The following is a 6,458-nucleotide window of genomic DNA, read 5'->3' on the forward strand; positions in this document are numbered from 1 at the left end:
ATGTGTACTCGTTTTAACATTGACACTCTTTAGTAAAGTAATTTTATTTTGTGAAACATTGGGATATCATTAGAAGATCCTTCCAGTCTGGTGTCTGTGTAACATAGATGATTAGCTTAACTTAGCATAAAACCAATGTATTTCAAACTCTGTTATGCACCTCTGCAGCTCAATAATTAATCAAAGACTGACCAGACCAAAGGAAGCTTTCATATTCAACGGTGGTAGATTTTCATAGTCTGTTCGTGTTTTTTTACACTCTAACCTGTGAACAGAGGTAAGTGGCTTCTAGTAGAGAAACAGAGCTTGATATTATAAACTTAGAAAGTTTCTGATTTGTCCTGGAAATGCAGGCAAACCAGGAGCAGAGTAAGTAAGTAATCTCTGAGTAATTCTTTTTATTGTTGGTGCCTTAATTTTTAAAATCTTTTTCTAAAAATCCATTTTGTTTGGAAGCTACATTCACACTACATGCTGAAGTGACCCAATTCCAATTTTTTTCCCCACTCCAACATTATGCGTTCACATTACAGACCTTAATACTCTTCTGATCTTTTTGTCAGATGCAGTCTTTTTTTGTTCGTGGTTCACATTCATGTTTGTAAATTACACATATCCACCTCCAATTTGAACACCACTGTGCTCCTACACTAAAATACATGGGCAAATTCAACTGAATGTGAGCCGCATGTGCATAAAACAATAAATAATAATAATAACAACAATGTTATGAGATCTGACTCTGAATGATGATGATAGGCAATATATGCTTACGAAGAGGAGTCTCACTCCTCTATAAGATATGAATCATATCTAGGACCACATGTGCAAGTGGCCCAGGTCTGATCTGAAAAAATCAGATTTGGTTTGTTCACACATTATTGAAAATCTCAGATTTGAGTCATTTGGAGGTAAAAAAAAAAAACAAAACAAAAAAAACATTGGATTTGAGTCACTTCAACATGTCATCTGAACGTAACAACTTGAGAGCTGATCTTTTCAGGGATGTGTGAACAAACCAAAGTGGATTTTTAAAAATCAGATCTGGGCCACTTACTTATTATGTGGTTCTAGATCTGATTCACATATAATCAGGTTCAATCTGATCAGAATTCATGTGGGGTTTATTTTTTCAGTGTTTCACTCCTATGCATGTGTACATATCTCCTGTCATCATCACCTCCCAGACTGATAAAAATAAATATGAAGAAGAGCAACAGCAGTCAGTGGGTGATTCACATTTACTGAACATTTAAGGAGGAGCCAAACTGGAAGGAACATTTTGTAACCAAGCAGTTTTTGTGGAAACTGTGCCATTTGACTGTCACACAAACTACATTATTTTTGTTACTCTTGTAAGCATGGGGCTTGGGTTTTAGGTTAATCTGCACATGCATGGCAGTTTAGGAGCTCAGATCCGTATATCTATGAGCTCAATGGTGTTGAAATCAGAGCTGGATAACTTACAAACATTAATGTGAATCATCAACACAAAGATTGGAAGTGAGCATTAATGTCTGTGAATGTAATATGAACATATAGCTTACATACCGGTAAGTTCATTTATTCTTAAGTGTTAATTCTTAGAAGTTTGACTTTTGGTGAAATTACTGTAGCATCAAATGTTTATTTCAATGTAGCCTACAACAAAGTAGCTTGACTATGATACTGCAGTGGAACCATCAGATGAAATGAACTTTATACAGACATTTATTGTCCCCAGAAGATGACACCCACTGACTTTGGTGCATTTGTTTTTCCAGTGCTTTGGTTTATTAGCAAATACCGTATCTGCAAAACTAATGACATTCTCATTTGCTTCAGCCATACCTTGCATTTAGTACAGCCCCAGAGAGCTAAAGACATTTTGGTGTTGTCTGACAACACCTGCTTTAATAAAAGACATTCAATGTAAACAAATTTCTGCCAGTAACTACTGTTGTCACTGAACAAATCAGTTGCTTTTGGCAGCAGAGCGCAGTGGTGAGTGATAGCACTGTCTTCATAATCCGGTAACTCTATCATATATAATAGGCTGCTGAGTGATTAGCCTTATGTGCAGTGCTTGTATAGGCATCAGTCCAGCTCTGATTCAGAGCTGGACAACAAGCCAGTATGAACAGTATATGTTCACTTACTAACGTATGTACTTAAGTGCATTTGAATGGTCATGTGACCACTTGGCTTAGATAAAAGTGAACAAAGAGCACAGTCACTGACAATAAATCTTTGAACTGAACTGAATCTAGAGATTTGTGATTTCCATCTCCTGTTTTACTACACAGATTCCTCCACCATCACATAATGCAAAGACTCTAACATGACTTTAATCAGGAATGAATTGTGTACTAAATGAGTTGGCATATTGACTTTGTCCTCACAAACCCAGAGGTAATTGAGCCTGAAGCAGATAATCATGGTTTTAATACTGATTAATTTGTTGATAGATTGAAATGGTTGAGAAGTAGCAATAAAAAAAGAACAAGAGGAGAAGGGCTGCTGACTTGAGAGCACATGGAAAAGGCCAAGCAGGAGGATGAGATGGAGGAGAGTTCTAGTAAATTTGAATCATTTTCCCGAGTTTCACTAGTCAGGACAGCTCTTATGGATGATGCTGATGGAAGGGGGATGTGCTTATGCATGGACATTTGTGCTGACACTGCTTAGAGACTGTTAGAGTGTTTCTGGGGAAGGCTTCCGGAGAATCCACGTGGCTCTGGGCATTGCAGATCCCCCATGGGAAGCAGGAAAACTAGTAGGAAGGAAGAGGAGAATTACAGGAGGGCAGAAAGGAAAGGAAGAGGACAGAGAAAGATAAAACAGATATTGGCTAGCTACTTCTGCTTCAGGATTACAGGATGTTTATGCAGTTATAATAGCTGGCACTCATCCCGCTTGTACACACACAGAGAGAGAATGAGAGAAAGCGAGAGAGAGAGTGGAAATGTGAATGCATTACACGCTGCCCTCTCCTCAGCAGGATCAGAATCGGACTCCTTCGTGTCTCATGTTGGTGTAACATGGCATTACTACTAAACTAGTTTATATGGTCTTCCACTAATAGAAATACATTAATTGAGCAAAGAGAAGGTCATTCATAACCATGTCTGAGACCCATTTACACTAGCGCTGACATAATTTATTGCCACTGTTAGAAATAAGAATAATGAGCCACAATAAATTCTGTTCATGATTCATTACAGACTTATGTCTTAAGTAACTAACAAGACTGCTCAGGAAAAGCATGAAAACTTACTTATCTACCTTTTCTTTTTTTTTTTTTATTTAGAATTTAAAACACACATAAACAACAACTACACAAAAGTACCCACCACAATGCACCCACAATATATACAATAAAAAACAAAAAAGGCTGCCAGAGTAGTAAATAATTGTCCATATGTGACCAGATATACAGTATTTCTAGTGACTTGTCTAACTTTTATTTATATTGCATTTTACAGGAAAATAAAAACATAAAGCCAAGCCAGTGAAGTGAAAACATCAAGCTAAGAGGTTAGTTTTCTGAAACAAAAACTTAATATTCAGCTTTTCATTAAGACAAAAAATGAAAAAAAAAAAACCTGAATTATCTATTTTTGCACATACCATAAAAGGTCATTTAAAGATTAAAAAACATGAGATAAAATCTCATTAAAACAAAAAGATTATTCAGAAGTGGCATTTCTCATGAGTTTCTGAAAATACAGATAACGTTATCCTTTCATAATATGAGTTGTGAATTTCTGACTATCCTCTCACAGATTTTCATGATGCATATTAAACAGCACAACGGTGATGATCTCTGCTGCTCACCCACTTACTCCCTCTTGTGTTCTGCTGCTATTCCTGTAGAACAGCTCTGAGTCAAAAAGTCCTGCAGGAATCAAACAGGAAAACATTGCTTCTACATGGACACAACAGTTGTGATAAAACAACTAACAGCAACAGGGAGACATGGCAAAGCCCTGAAGTAATGCACACTACAATACTGGCATTTATATTCCAGCAGCACTTGACGAGCTTCAGGTCCATTATCCTGCTGCAGAGGATGTTCATCCACTCTGCGCCCACATGCAGCTCTTCGGCCTCCTCCAGAGATCATGAACCAGTTCAGAAAATAACATTCCATCACAGACAAAACTCTCAGTAGCTCAAACTCCATTAAACACAAATGAAATATCTAACAAAATCAATACTCATTACAAAATATACATAATATGAGCAAGTGTTTAAGTCTTGTGTCTGTCCAATTTTGGAATACCCTGCAGGGACCTAGGGCTGTTTATTATCCAAAAGTGATAAAGTGCAAAAGAGTGCAGTACATTATTTTCTTGGATGTCAGAATCAGAATCTGCTTTATTGGCCAGGTGTGTCGGACACACAAGAAATTTTACTCTGGTACATCGGCTCTCAATCGGCACGTACATATCCCCATGCAAGGGGCAAGTAAACAGTAAACCAACATAAGGCTGTGTAATATAACAAAGTAAGCAGTATTAACAAGCAACAAACAGTGCAAACAATGCAAAATAAACAGTATAAGCAGGCAGTAAACAATGGAGACAAGGAATGCTGATTGTGAACAAAATAAAATGGCCCCAGAATTATCAGTAGCTTATGTGGTGACATGGGATGGGAGCCATGTGAAGTTAGTTAAAAGTGGAATAGGATAATTAACATTACCTGACAATAAGCTTACTAAATAATTGCTAAAATACAATAAATGTATTTATTTATTTACTAGCAAAAACATAAAACAATAGCAGTATCATTTAATTAATGTAATATACACCTATCCATGGAGTTAAAATAAATAAATGTAATTTTCTTTATAGTCAAACATTTTATATATGCCTATCGACATTCAGAATGAACGATTTATTTATTTATTATGTACATGAATACATCACACAACAAGAACTGAAACATGACCTTTCAATGAAAACTTAAATTGTACAGTCATGAACTGGAAGGAATAAACCATTATATTTTTAGGATTATGGTTTGATGAGAAATTAATCTGGAATGTACATATTTTAAAAAAATCATGTATAAATGTAAGAAAGTTTTAAATATTACGAGGTGCTTAGTGGGAAGTGACTGGGGAGCGGAAAGAAATGCATTAAAGACCATTTACACTGGATTGACTAGATCAGTACTGGATTATGGGAGTGTGGTATATATAGTGAATACATCTCTTAAAAAACTAGATCTTATTCAATATCAGGGTTTAAGACTATGGTCAGGGGCACTTAGAACAACTCCAACATCAGCTCGCCAGGTTGAAATGGGTGAAATACTGCTAGAGAAGTGGAGACTTCAACTACGGCTTAATAATTGTATTAATTTACAGGGGCAAAAACAGGAACATCCAACTCTAGTCATAGTAAAACCCTGTTGGGAAAAAGAGAAATAAGATATAAAACATTTTGGATGAACAGCCATACAGAAAGCAGCAGAAATAGGAGTAGGTGAAAGAATTATTAGCCCAATTGTACCATTATCAGCAATACAACCATGCATAGTACTCGAGCTGTATTCAGATATATACAGAAGCATCAAAAAATTCGGATTGTAAAGTAATAATCGTATTTCACTATATCAGAAATCCAAATCAGAGTGTGAATAAGAATTAGCAATGGGTTGGCAGTTTATGGGGAGATGCTGGCAATTTTGTCAGCATTGCAGTGGGTTGAAGAGGTGAGACCTCTGAGAGCAGTGATCTGTTCTGATTCAAGTGCAGTATTAACCAGCTTAAATATAACCATTCAGAGAGCCAACCTGATGTTTTTTGTAGAGGTTGCTTGCACTTTAAATAGAATTCAAATGATGGTCTAATTGTAACATTTGTGTGGATTCCAGATTGAAAAAAACAATAGATAGGTGTAGGAAACAATAGGAAAAGAGAGAACAGGAAGGTGGATATATAAGATCCAAAAGAAAGTAAGTGCTGGGAGAAGCACAGGCAGATGAGAAAAGAGACAATAATATCCAGGTTACAGTTCTGGCATACAGTACTAAATAATGCATTATTTAAAATGGGTAAACATGTTACTGGAAGATGTGATTTCTGCGGGCAGGAAGAAACAATCAAGCATGTTATGCTATACTGCACAAAATGCGAGATTAAGAGGAGATATAAAGTTGGCGTTTGATTTGTGTGATATGTTACAAAGAAGGTCTGGAGACATATGTTTTTTGCTTTTGTTTCAGTATTTAAGAAAGTGACATAGATAGATAGAATCTGAGTTATTCTTTTAAGTATTAATAAAAATGCTTGATTGTCTTAACTGTTTAATTATTAGATTTAGGAAAGAGAATTGAGATTCCTATTCACACTCCTATCCAATTGGTGGCGGCAATGCATCATTTCGTTGTTTGCCAACCGCCATTAACTAAAAGGAGGATGAAGAAGAAGACATCTCGCGGGACTTGGCTATGATATAAATTTCTGC

Source organism: Monopterus albus, unplaced genomic scaffold, assembly GCF_001952655.1.
Source record: "Monopterus albus unplaced genomic scaffold, M_albus_1.0 scaffold372.1, whole genome shotgun sequence".
NCBI classification, from domain to species: domain Eukaryota; kingdom Metazoa; phylum Chordata; class Actinopteri; order Synbranchiformes; family Synbranchidae; genus Monopterus; species Monopterus albus.